The 14,249-nt window shown below is 50.5% G+C and overlaps 1 protein-coding gene across 5 annotated transcripts in view; it reads right to left on the bottom strand.

Moving 5' to 3' along the window:
• Nucleotides 1–14,249, bottom strand: part of DGKG (diacylglycerol kinase gamma) — a 210,708-nt gene that overhangs the window by 20,932 nt on the left and 175,527 nt on the right. The gene's annotated exons all lie outside the window — the stretch shown is intronic.

Consider the following 14,249-nt stretch of genomic DNA (forward strand, 5'->3'; position numbering starts at 1 on the left):
TTTTGGTATCTGACAGTGCTGTGACAGTTCAGTGTTTTCCCTCCTTGAAACAGTCTCTGTTAACAAAATGTTCTAAGAGGCAGGGGACTTAAGATACTCAAGTGCTTTAGCTTTACAATGTCTTGGTCTTTTAACAAATTTTCCTGTTGAGTGGCTTTAACTCTGGAGTTGTTATCACTTCCCACACATTACCTTGCTTCCTGGCTCCAGCAAAGAAGTAATGAAGGCTGATCTCATCAGCAAGGGTGGGTGGGGGCAGGGGCTGACACGGATGTGGGGCCGAGGAGATACAGGAAGGGGCTAGGATCTTGGTGTGCTTTCTGCCATCTGCCTTGGAATTTGGTCTCTGAATCTCCCCTGGTATAAAAAGCCCGAGATGCCTGCTGTCCACCCCTGAGACAAAGCTCAGCCTTCCTTCCTCTTCTCTACCATCGTCCATTCGCTCTTTCTTTCAGCTTCCTACTGAGAAGTCCTGAGATCCATCGTTTTACTTTGTTTCCCACACTTAGCCCACCAAAGCCTTCTCCTGTGTGATACCGATGAATGGCCTACAGTTAGGAGGGTGCTTCAAAAAGCCAATGGAAAGTGGAATTAGAAGGAATTTTATTTTGGTGCAGAACATTAGAAATCCACACGTATGAGAGGGATCTTCAAGAAGTTTGTGGAAAATGAGCATTATGGGAAAATCACATGGATTTCAAAAAAAAATTTTAGACCAAAATAAACTTTTACTTCCATTTTCCATGAACATTTTGAAGGACTCTCTTATCAGTTTTCTCTGGAACACATTATGGCAAATTCTGGCGTCACTTAACCCCCTCTATCACAGAGATTATTCCTCTGTCACAGAGATACTTAGGCACACATTAGATTTGGCACTACAATGAAAGAGAACAGAATGCAAGCCAGCATCAAGGTCCAAAGAACCACTATTATCTCAACCACAGAACCCAAGACGCAGACACTAAAGATTCAGAGGGTGATCTTGGCAAATCACGTCATCTCCATTTAGTCTTACACTCTTCAACTCACTCGTATCTAAGATGGAGTGTCTGTGCACCTTATCCAAGCAGAGACTCACTCCCTCATTCACTCCACAGCCACTGAGTGCCAGTCACCGTGTTAGAAATTGGAGGTATAAAATGTCCTCTTCTCGAGGGACCCTTGGTCACCAGGGAGACACACAGGTGGGTGTAGAAAAAGCTGTAATGGAACTCTAGGATCAAGGAAGCCTGAGTGACTGGCCGGCCAGGCAAGGTGCATAAGAAAACATGTCACACAGGCTTCAGTGAGATCCTGAAGGGTGGACACCTGGTGGAGGAGAGGAAGGAGACACAGGGATGAGCCCCCGTGTGGCTGGGGAGTCACAGGATGCAGAAAAGAAAATCATTTAGCAATAAGCCCAGCTGGCAATTTCACTGGAAAATTTAAAAAACCCTTTTTTCCTTAAGGATAATTGCTGTCCAGAGACTCCTCTGGGCCAGTGCTGGAGGAAGAGGGTCTCTGGGTCAGGCAGAAGCCTGTGGCGGCCCCAGAGCTGGGCCTTTCAGCATTGCTCCGGCTCCTCCGCAACCAAGCACATGCAGTGCTCTGTGGGTAAGAGAGCACTCAGCAAGAGCTCTCCAGGAAAGAAAGAAGATCGAGACTGGGAACAGGTGAGGACTAGCAAGAACACAGGAGCAGCTCCAATCTGGACCACTTGGTTCAGCCCCTGGTATACAGTTTTAGAAATGCAAATGGATCCGGTCTTCACCTCAACAAGAACCCTCAGTGGCACAAGCCACCCAAGTGCTGGGGAAGAGAAGATGCCACGTGGATCCTTTCACAATGATCATGCAGGAGACATTCTGGAAACAATTTGGGCAATTATAATACAATTCTAAGACTTTTGTGCTATTCGATCCACTAATTTCTTTCTTGGTATTGATCTTGAGAAATCACTGACAAGATCTAAGTTCTTCCAAATATGTACACTGTGGCATCATTTATGATAGTGAAGTCTCCCCCTCCCCCTTCACGCTTCCACCTGTAGGGGACGATTAAATAAAGGATATGGTCTGCACAGGACAGAGTTTTTTGCTGCTATTACAACATGTGCAGAGTTTTGATACCACTACATGTGTCTATGTTACAAGGTCGAGTGTGCAGGTGGGGAATAAGGCACACTGTCAACTAAACAAGAACAGGTAGAAAAGAAAAGAAAAAAAAATCCTAGCACAATCATAATAGTGGAAAGCTCTAGGTAATCAATACAGGTAACTTATTATTTGTGCTTTTCCAGGTGGTCCCTATTCTCTGTAAGTATGCATTAATGTCATAAGTTGAAGTCATCTGAAAATCTATCAGCCGCACTTTGTTTACAAAGATGAATTCAAACTCCCTGGCTTGATGCCCAGTATCCTTCCTAAGGCTGGGGGCTGCCTTGGCAGTTTCCCTTCCTGTCCCCAAAGGGCTAGGCTCCTGCTCCAGGCATCCCCACTTCTTCCCTCCCTTGTGCTCCCACAGGTGTGCTGCCCTTCCTTGACATGTCCTGTCTTACTTTTACTTGTCCATCAAAACTCCAGTCAAGTGTCATCAACTTCAGCCAGTTCCTCTGGACTGCCCCACCTGCAGTGTGATTGAGATCCACACCCTCAAACCCGTTCAGGTGGATGAGGCCAAACCGAAGGACAAGGAGATGGATGTCGGCCGTGTGCAGGAGTTGGCTGCAGTAAAACCTGCAGCGCCAGCTTTAGGTTGGGCAGGGAAGGAGTTGAAGAACTGGATGAAAAGGGAGAAGGCGAGGATGAGACCTGAGGAGTTCTGGAATGGTGGACTGGGACAGGAGGAGAGGCTGGGGAGTGGCACTGTGTGCAGCACCGGTCAGTGACAAATTCCACTGTGCGGCCGGAGGCGGGCAGCTGAAGCGGACGGGGGTGATGGTGGTGACTCAAGGGGAAATGAGGCGAGATCAGTGCTCTCCAATGAGTTAGCTTTAACAGCACCAGGGCTCGGGTGGTACCTCACACCAATTACATCGCAATGTGTGGGCATGGAAGCCAGCGTCAGGATTTGTTTTTAAAGTTGCCTAGGTGATTCCAAAACGCACACACTTTGGGGACCGCTTGGGTGAAGGTACTGGGTGGGTCATCCCCACTGGCCAGTGGCTCTCAGTGTCATCTTGAACTAGCAGCAGCTGCAGCATCTCCTGAGAACCTGTGGGGAATGCAAATTCTTGAGCTCCACCCCAGACCTACTGAACCAGGCACTGTGAGGGCGGGGCCCAGCAGTCTGTGTTCCAACAAGCCCCTGGAAGATTCTAAAGCACACTCAAGTTTGAGAACCTGAGCCCTAGGCAATAAAACTGCCCCAAACATACCCAGGAGCTGGAGTGGAGAACATACACAAGTCGCTTCCTGACTGCTTTGATCCAGAGCTTCCTCTAGCAACATCGACTTCAAAGTGCCGTTATGAGATTGAAATGGCAGAGCTGAATGGGAGAGTAGCTGGCACAGAGTGGGCGCACAGAACTTGTTCATTTCATTGTCCTTTTTCCTCTGCCCTGACAAACTCCCAACTGTCTATCTGCTGTGTGCAGGTATCCCAATAGATACTATTAGGACTAAAAATATTTTCTTAAATCCTCAGTGTTTGTGGAGTTTTATAGATCCATGCTGAGGCTAGAGATTCAGGCGAGCTTTAGAGTAAGTGGGCATCCCGCTTGGTCCGTTTCTTCCCTCTGTCGTCTTTTCCCTCTTCTACCTTTCCTGCCTGTTTTATCTCAACAGCCCCATTCTGCTTTCATTTGCTTGTTCTGCTCACTGTCAGGAGGAGAGGTCAGGGGTGAACACTGATCAGAGAGGCTGGCAGAGCACTTGAATCTAAGACACATCTAACCGGTCCACTCTGTGCTTCAGACCCTTGTGGGGGCTCTGAATGCCAAAGGAACTGTGTGCAGGTTCTTAATTAGGTGAGTAAATATCTCTCTGCTTGAAGAAACTCTGGTTAGCACCCTGGGCTACCCCGGGCTCCATGCTGGCTCCTTGTCTTGAACTCAGATTGGCGTATCTCTCCCAGTGGTGATGGCCTCTCCCAACTCCACTGGAGTTAAAGACAGGTTTCTGTTCTTGGTATTCCTAGCAACTAGCCCTGCCCTTGGTGTACCAGACTAATAAATGTTTGTTGAATAAACTGGGTAAGATAGATGCTTTAGTGCCAAAGGCTTTGACAGGTTTGGTCCGAAGGAGGAAAAAGATACTGATTAATAACAATAGTAATAACCGCTTACCCAGACTGAGCTGGGAAACAGGCTTTCCATGAATTAACTCATTTAGCCTCCACGTAACAGACATCCTGGTCTGGTTCCACCAATCTCTCTTACTGCATTACTTTTCCACCCATTCTCACGTGGGCTGCTGGGTTCTCATTAATGAAAATTCCATCATTTAAAATGAACGGGAAACTCTGGATATACAGGTGTCCTAATCTGGGCTCCTCTCTTGCAGTGCCTTTGGGAAGTGTGGGAGATCCTTGCTACCCTCAGTCCCACTCCCACTCCACTCTCCTTCCCATTAGCACACCAGGTCCAGATCTGGGGCTGCGATGGACCAGCCCAGGGAATCAAGCAGGGGGTGCCCAAATTTCCTCCTGCCGTGAGGACAGCAGTCACACTGCTTTGGGGCCCACTGAACAGCTTCTTTCTACTGTAGTCATCTCTTTAAAGGCCCTGTCTCCAAATACAGTCAGCCTCCGAGGGACTGGGGGTTACAATTTCAACACAGGAGGGCTTTTCTAGGAGAGAAGAGGGACACAGTGAGCCTGTCACAGGGACACTATAAAGCCCACTTCACTGGGTCACTGAGAACAAGAGACAAAAACTACAAAGGTGTTTTACAAACAGCAACGTCCCTTATTGCTGACGTGCGTGCAGAGGGTGTGAGGCGGAAGCAAGGATGCCAGTCCAGCTCTGCCTGCAAGGGGGCCAGGTTCAGGCCTCAGCGTCTAGACAGGTGAGCAGCGGCTGGCAGGCCTCTCTGCGGACTCCTCGTCGCCGCAGCCCCTCTCGGGCCTCCAGACTTCTGTGGAGACGGGCCACGTGCCTCTGGCAGCTCAGGCGCCCAAAGCCCAACAAAGCCGGGCACTGCTCAGTCGTCTGTGCTTCCTGCTGGCCCTGGCCGGCACAGATGAAACGCCGCTCTCGGCTAAAGAGCTTCAAACGCAGCTTAGAAGCACGGCCGCCTGAAAAAGACGTCTGGGGCGGGAAGTGGAAAGAGCCCCCAAAGACTGTTTCCTGGTCCTCTGCGGGGGAGGTGGCAGCACCAAAGGTGGGTATGGAAGGACGGCACTAACTGGCCATGCAGGGTCCCGTGTGCTGCCTGCCCCCATCTCCCACCTGTCCCCTGCAAGCACCAGGCCCACAGGCTCCCCAACCAGTACTAACTTGAAGGATCTGCCGGAGACCCTGACCCAGTTATGGGGAGACAGGTAGTGGGCCTCCTGCTAGCTAAACAGCCCAGGCAGGGGTGAGGGGCTCCTTCCTGGGCCTGGCTACATCCAGCACAGAGGATGTACCTGCAGCAGGTTAGGGAGCAAAGAGCGTGCATTTCAGACATGCTTGGGTGTGCATCCTGCTGTGTGGCCACGCACTTCTCGGAGTCTGTGCTGCCTTGGAGAAATCCAGCAACAGCAACTCCTTGGCATGGTTGTGGTGAGGTTTGCAAGGGCTGCCGGTAAGTGCCCGGTCTGGCTCAGGGGCAGCGGGGCACAGGAGGCCTTCAAGAGCAGTGGCTGTTCCTGCCAGGTTATATTTCTTAGGAAGGGAGGCCCCCAGGCTGCTGTCTGCAGATGATAATCAGTGTAACCAGAGAAGGAAGAGTTGATGGGGAGGAGAGGGAGGGATAGGGTGCTGAGGAAGAGAGACTATAGAGGGCAGAGATGCCCTTTGACCTTGCGGTTTGAGGGGCTGACCCTCCTGGCAAGGGAAGCATCCTTACTTCTATTCCTTTTACTCCAAAAGACAGACAATCCTACAATGACCCAGTTGCCTTCTCTTGTTCCTGAACCAAACCACGTGGCCCTGGAGGTGTTTCAGGCATGAACTTGACACCGTTGGTCCCACTGGGCATCCTCCCTTTGGTGCATACCCTTGACACACTGGATTGCAGGTTTCTTTCCCTCTCAGGGGTCAGTAATGTCTCACCGGGCATCAAAGTGGCCCCAGGACATCCAGTGGCCTCCAAAGCTGGAGAAACCAATTGGAAGGTAGGAGGAGGCAGCAGCGGTCAAGGGCTACCGCTCTCAGAGCAGGGAGACTGTGGGGCCTGTGGGCAGGGCTAGGGTTGTGGTTTCCGCTCTGTCTCTGTCTGATCACATGACCGTGGCCAGGTCTCACCTCTCCTTGGGGCCTCAGTTTCCCCTGGTTGGGCTTTCTGTCCTCAAGGGCTAGTTGAGCTCTTCTCACCAAGATGGAGGCTGGGTTTTCTGACAATCTAGCTGTTCCCACACTGGTAGAAGACAGAACACTGAGAGTGGTCCTGCAAGGAGGCAGGAGGGCGAGCACGTACAGACCCATGACAGCACCACGGCTGGGCCCCGAAAACCCGTGTGTCCTGCCCTGCTGTGGCTATATCCTCTGGGCTTGGCCAGGACTCTGAACCTCTGTGCCCGGGAGACAGGAGCAGGGGGCGCGCGACCGTGGGCTGTGTAGTGGGACCCTTCCCAGGAAGCAAGGGGCTCCTGGATGCTCTGGAGCCACGCCTGACCTCATGGTGCCTCTAACAGCAACCGAGGCTGAGGTGGTGGGGAAGCCGCGGGAATGCTGACCTGCCGGTTCCCGCGAGCACCACGCTGCGCAGACTCTGCCATGCCTGGGTGTTTACACAGGTTTTTGTTTTATTCCTGTGGCCACTCAGTCAGAAAATGCTATCCCAGCCTAAGAACATAGAGATTACTCTCTCAATATATAAAAAAACTGGAGACTCAGAGAAATGACTGCATTGGTCTACTATCACACAACCAGTGTGGCAAAGCTGGAATCCAAACCAAGGCATGTCTGACTCAAAAAAATCTCAAAGGACTCATGGCAGAGACAAAATACCCTGGAGTGACAGGATACCTGAGGACAGGAGGGGGAGCGTGCAGTAGGGGTGAGCCTTGTCGCAGCGCCTCCCAGGAAGACTTCTTGGTCACGGATCCTAGCGATGGGGTGCGGGGTTCTGAGGCTGGGAGGTAGATGCTGGCTGGTGTATTATTCAACACTGCTTTATGTAAAGGAGTCCAAGAAGCTTCAACTCCTGGTATCGTGCATATAATCAAAGATGGTGAGGCTTTCCAGATCAACTCAAACCTGATTCACAAGCTGCCGTCTGTAAGGGACGTAACCAGGATCCACACTGACCAGAACAAGCCCCAGCACCCAGCGACACTGCCAAAGTTGGAGGAGAGTTGAGGTAGGGAGGGTTCCCCCTCCCCGCTGGTAGTTGAGGAGCAGCCAAGATTGGAGAGGGAGAAGTGGGTATTGTGGAATGCGTGGAAAGAATCCTCTGCTTGGAATACCAGGACTTGGGCTCCAGTCCCAGATCCACCAATCAGTGTGGCCTTGGACAGGCCCATTAAGCCCCCCGTGGGGGAAGAAGCAGGGAGGAACTGCCCATGTGGCTGCGGACTCCTGTTCATTCTTCCTCCTGGGCCTCTGACTCCCAAATCAAGGCCTTGGGGTTGTTGCTTGAATTCTGCATTTGCCTCATCCTCGGTCCCCTTGCTGCCAGCTCCTGGCCCGTTCTTTGGTCCAAACTGCAAAGGACTTTGAGCTCCTATGGCTGCTGAGAATCCTCCGTCTCTTAGGACTCCAAGGCTCACGTACCAATGTCATGATGCATCACTCAAGGGTCTCCATCTTTCTAGTCTCCTTTTTGCTACTTCTGTGGGCTAGTGCCCCAGCCTGTGTCCCCTGTCTCTCATTCAGTGTCTTTTAAAAATCCTCCCACTGGGGCTGGTGTTGTGGTGCAGTGGGTAAAGCCTCCACCTGCGACCTATATGGGTACAGGTTCATGCCCCTGCTGTTCCACTTCCAATCCAGTTCCCTGTTAGTGGCCTGAGAAAAGCAGCAGAAGGTGGCCCATGTGTTTGGGCCCCTGCCACCCTCATGGGAAGCCCGAGCAGAGTTCCAGGCTCTTGGCTTCAGCCTAACCCAGCCCTGGCTGTTGCAGCCATCTGGGAAGTGAACCAGTGGACAGAGGATCTCTGTCTCTCCCTATCTCTGTAACTCTGACTTTCAAATACATATTCTAAAAAATAAAATAAAATCCTCCCATCTTTAAGTGTTAGCACACACACATCCTATGTTATCCACCCAACCTTCAAATATTTATTGATCACTTTCTAGGGGCATGGCACAGTGTAGGGGTTCAAGAACATGATGAAGGAGAAACCTCTTTTTCTTGCTTTCAACACTCTTAAGATACTCACTGTCTCTGCTACGGTACTTGCTGATTATGCCAGTATTAAATTAACACGACTATTCTACATATATTTCTTAGAGGTAGGTAGACTGTGAACTACTTAAGGTCTGGACCCTGTCATCTTCTTGTTGTATCCTCTACAGCACCTAAGGCACCCAGGTTCTAGTGCATGTTTGTGTGATTTTAGCCCAATCACTTAACCCCACTGAGCCTTGCTGTCCTCAGACCTAAAAAGGATTAAATAATTTAATATGCAAAGTCTCATCCCATAAAGAAGTATTCAATAATTCACAGCTCAATACATACGCATGGGCTGATTAAGAAGGTTAAATGTTGCCATGGCTGAATGTTTATGCCCCATTCATATGTTGAAGCTCTCATTCCCCAGAGTGAGAGACTTGGAGGTAGAGGCCAGGTGGTTAAATCATGGGGGTGGCACCCTCGGGGATGGGACTGATGTCCTTACAGTCAGAGATCTGAGAGAGACGATCTCTCCCTGTGAGGACACAGCAGGAAGTGCTCAGCTGCAAGCCAGGGAGAGCTTTCACCAGGAACCACGCCGGCTGGCGCCCTGATCTTGGAACTTCCACTCTCCAGAACTGTGAGAAATAAACTTCTGTTGTTTAAGCCACCCGGTCTATGGTATTTTGGTATAGCAACCCAAACGAAGGCAAACATGTCTTGCACAACATAGAAACAAACCCAAGAGACGCCAATGTACAGGCTGTGCAGAGCGTGTGGCCAGCATGGCACTCTGCTGTGGGATGGGTCTTGCCAGGTGTTCAACTTACAATGCCCTAAGCATTGCTACAGTGCAACAGAGACTGGTTTGGGGGCCAAGGTAGGACAACAGAAGGGACAAAAGCTACAATGTCTAGTCCTGCCAGAGAGCCTAGTCTTCTAGAAGTTTCTTTTGCATGTTCGAAGTGAGTTTCCTTGGCTCTGTGGTTCTATTTTGAGCAGCAAACCTCCAGAGGTAGGAGTTATGTGGGGTTCAACTCCAGCTTGAACCTGTGTGAGCAAGTTTCCCCTCTGCAGGGGCTAAGGAGCCTCCTGAGGCACAGGTCCACCTCACCAGCCCCTTCTAGCTCCTGGGGAGGGGAGGAGGGAGCTGCAGGAGGCAGGGGGTGGGAGAGGAGAGCCAGCTGGAGTCCAGTCTCCTTCATTCAGAAGACAGGAAGGATAGAGGTTGCATCACGTGAATTTCCAGAGCTGGGTCATGGCCAGCCAGAAGTGGCAGGGATGGGGTGGGGTTAGGGTGTGTGTTCTGATGAATGCAGAAAGAATTTCACATTTGGAACACAGTGACTTACTAGAATCCAGTCCCAGATCCATGAATTATTATGACATAGGATAGGTCAATTAGCCCTCCAGGCCTCATTTTTCTAATCTATGGAATATTTTCTTGGCATTTTTGGGGATGGGGGAGGATGGAGCCAGGACTGCTGGCGCTGTGGTGTTTCTGTAACTTCACTATACATGTGATCCCCAGGGAACCCTGCTGAAATGCAGGTACTGCTTCAGCAGATGTGGCATGGCATTTGACATTTGAGAGTTGCATTTCTAACACCCTGGTGATGCTCCACTCCTGGTTCAGGGACCACGTGAGGTTTCAGCACAGGCATTGGCCAACCATGGCTTGAAGGCCAAACCCAGCCTGCCCTTTGACGTTGTAACTAAATTGTATTGAAACACAGCCATGCCCATTTGTGAACTGTCTATGACTGCTTCAGTGCTGAGTGGACAGAACTGAGCAGTAGCACCAGAGATGGAATGGAAAGCCAAAAGCCAAATGACTTTCATAGTTACTATGTGGCTCTTTATGGAAAAAGTTTGCCAGCCCCTACTCTTAGAGGACCGAGGACTGGTCTGGGTGGGCTAAAAGACCCGCATTTCTGTCTGGGTTTGGGCAAGGGCAAGCCACTTCACCTTGCTGAATTGATTTCCTTATCTAGAGGATAAAATGATCTTTAAGTTTCCAAGAGGACTATAATTCTGGGAGTTCAATGCTATGCTGAGAGCTGGTGCTGTGGTGTAGGAGGCTAAGCCTCTGCCTGCCATGCCAGAATCCTATATGGGCGCTGGTTCAAGTCCCAGCTGCTCCAATTCCAATCCAGCTCCTTCCTAATGCACTTGGGAAAGTAATGGAAGATGGCCCAAGTGCTTGGGCCCCTGCACCCACAAGGGAGACCTAGAAGAAGCTCCTGGCTTCAGATCGGCCCAACTCGGGCCTTTGCAGCCATCTGGGGGGTGAACCATGGAATGAAAGACTTTCTCTGTCTCTTCCTCTCTCTCTCTAACACTGCCTCTCAAATAAATAAAAAGAATCTTTAGAAAAAATAAGAAAGAAATAAATAAAGAAGGAAAAACAAAAAATCACAGTTTCTATAGAAACAGGCTCCTGAGAACCAGGTGTACAATTTTCATCTGGAAGCTGCAGAAACATACGTAGCCTAGCCTTGCAGAGCCCAGCCAGGTAGCTCCTGCCAGATGCCAAGACAGGTCTGTGGAGACCAACCACAGCTATGGCCTGGTGCAGAGACAGCTGGAGATAGAAAGGGGAGAGTGAGGATTGGAGGCAGACCTCTTGGGCTTCACTTTGGGCTGATGCTGGTTATGGGGGCCTGGGATATGGCATGCCAGTACCGCTCACATGGCTTCCGTTCTGCTGAGAGAACAACTGGAAACCACCCCCTAGCTCACCAGTCCATGTGCCCCTGCCTTTGGCTGCTTTTGGTTAACCAAAGATCTTAAAGAGATTTCACCAGGCACAGGGATACAGAAGGGATTATGACATCTGGGGCTGCTAGAGGAGCTCACAGTTTGGTGGAAGAGGCACCAACTAAGTAAATAAATAAGTATAAGCGCTTCACGAGCCAGCTGTGAAGGGAAACATGGGGCCTGGCTCTCTGGCTTGGCCAACAGGTGAGCCACTAACAAGGCAAGGCACACAGGGAGGTGTGCTGGCCGAGGGGGAGGGAGTGTAGAATGGAGGAAACAGTGATTACTTGGGGTGGGCTGCTTGAACGACTGAATGACAAAGCTGAGATTTCCCAGAGGCCTGTGATCACTGAACAGGAATGACACGGATGTTGCCATAGTTACTTCCCAGAGAAGGGGAGTCTCAGTCGCACACCCTCAGGGCCCACCACGCTCTTTAGGAGCCACTCACCTTGCTCTATCCCTGGAGGCTCCTGTTAAAAGCTCCATTTTTAGGTACACTTGTATTTTCTCTCAACCTGAGAAGAGCAGTGGCTGACTATTGCTCACTACAGTAGTCAGATCCCCAAAGAATGGGAAAATCGGGAACCTACAACCCTGGACAGCTCCTGAACCCACAAGGCCATGATCTGTTCTGCTTCATAAAAGTTAAAAGAAAATCCCAAGAAGCAGTGGACTGCTGGCCCACAATTATTCTGGTGTGTCAGCTGAGCTCTAGCTCCTGTCCAGGAGTGTGACTCTGAGAGGCAGTTGTACGGTGTCCTGTACCTTCGCTTTGGGGTTCAGGGCATGGTCTGCCCAAGTGGTGAAAATCCACATGGCACACTGCAGGCATGCAGAAGAGCAGGGTCAATTGGGTTTGCAGCTGGAGCGTTTCCCCTTCCAGGCAGGGTGTCCACGTCAGGAGGGCAGATCTGGTGACTGTGCTTGCCTGGACAGGGTCCGAGTCTGCTCGGCTCTGGACTCGGAGTCCCGGCCAGGAAGGCCCCTGGTGATCTGTGCGCCTCGCTGGGACACGGGGAGTCATGTGACTTTTTTTCTTAGCCCTTACTGCAGTTCCTAATCATTCGCCTGTCGGTGGGCCTATTTTATTGAGGTCTGGCTTCCCCATTCTCCCATGGCTACAGGTGTCTGCTGAGTTTGTTCACCATTGGACCCTGGGGCACAGCACTTGGTAGGTGCGTGGTAATTATGTGTTGAAAAACTGACAAAAAGCCTGTCTCCACTGCTGGGAAAATGACTCAAAAGTGAATACTCCACCAAGAGCGTCTGGTTTCCAGTCTTTGTTTACTAAGAACCACTAAAAGTATTATCCAGTGGAAGTCTGGGCAGGTTTTGCCCTACAGGTTTCGAGCCTTTTCTGGGACACTCCACTTTCAGTTCAAATGGGATTGACTGAGAAATCAGAGATGAATGCTGCTTTCACACCAGACAGCCAGAGGGGCCCACGCAGCCTCTAGGCTGCCGCTGGCTGATGCTATCGTTTGATGTGCCCACAGAATTTGTGTGTTGGAAACTTGCTACTCATATTCATATGCTGATTGGAGGTAGGGCCTTTGGGAGGTAACTGGGATTAGATGAGGTCATCAGGGTGGGGGCAGGTGGCTTTATAAGAAGAGGATAGGAGACCCAAGCTGACGCACGCTTGGTCTGTCTCGCCATGTGAGCCCTCCATTATGGGATGTTACTGCAAGAAGGCCCTCACGGGATGCCAAGGAGATGCCTGCACCACACCATGAGCCAGGTAAACTCTTATTCTTCCTAAGTCACTCAGTCCGAGGAATTTTGTTTAGCAACAGAAAATGGGCCAAAACAGTGCGACTGGGGGCAGGGGTGGGGATCAGTGAAGGGCTGGGGAAATAGGTAGGAAGTCTCCGCATTTGTATTTCCAGCTGGGGCCAGAAAGAAACAGAGACAGAGTTCCCCAGGACTTTGCTTCTTAACCTCAACGGGGATTGATCCAGCTTTGTGCCTTGCCCTTGGTGCTTTACTTGGACTCAGGACTTGGCACCCTCTGCCCTCACCATGCTTCACTGGACAGCTAGCTTGGTTTAACCACCACCCTGGCAGCAACAGCCAAACACATGTAAGCATAGTGCCAATGAATCACCCTAGAATTACAGGCTGTTAGAGCCATAGGCAATTTAAAGATAATCTCAACCAAAATTCTGAAGAAGAATGATGTCCTAAGTTTGTTCCCCTTTTAATCATATATTAGCTATCTTCCACTTATCACCTGTCAGTAATTCTAGATCCTGTTGGTCAATGCTCATCAAGTTCCCGGTACTCTGTTAAGTACTACACATGGATGATATCACTGAACCCTCGAAACAGTGCTGAGGGAGAGAGAACACAATTGTTTCCATTTCGTGAGCATTGAAATGCTGGCTTGTAGAGGGTTTAGTGGCTGACCCAATGACAGGTGGTCGGTGATGTAAGGCCTGGGTCTTCTGAATTCTATTCACTGACTCTCAATTTCCCACCTCTAAACTACATTAAGATTACTTATTTGAAACTGGCCAGCACATCTTACTATCAATTGAGTTTCTAATGACTCCATGAAGCTAAGTTCTCAGCCTCACAAACATTCACGTTCACTCTAAGACTTTTCCCTCCAGGCTCTCCAGTAAGTGCCTGTCCCGACCTATTCTAGAATCTGCTGGCCATGGCGCTGGCAGACTGCAGGCAGGGCTCCTTCCCTTCTCTCCCTCCTTCCAGCAGACAAATCTGCAGAATATGTGAGCTAGCCATGGTGGGAGGCTTTGGAGGGGACACAAAGATGAAGAGCTGCTCCCCGTTTTCCAGGTACTGGCAGGGGAAAGACAGGAGAACACGCATGCCTGTGACACAAGGCAACCCGCAGTCAACGTGTTGGTGAGACAGAAATCCCGTGGTCTGTGAATTCGGAGCCTGGACTCACTTCCGGGGAGCCCTGAAGGCCCGGCGGGAGGAGCAGAATTTCCACAGGCAGATGCGGAGACCTTCCTGGACTGGGTCTGAATGCTTCCTGTGTTCCGAAGCCCTAGCTTGTGCAATACACACAGTAGGCTCTCTAACAGACTTTCTGGTTGGACACTAGCCACTTGGGGT

This window comes from Oryctolagus cuniculus, chromosome 4, assembly GCF_964237555.1.
Source record: "Oryctolagus cuniculus chromosome 4, mOryCun1.1, whole genome shotgun sequence".
Lineage (NCBI taxonomy): Eukaryota > Metazoa > Chordata > Mammalia > Lagomorpha > Leporidae > Oryctolagus > Oryctolagus cuniculus.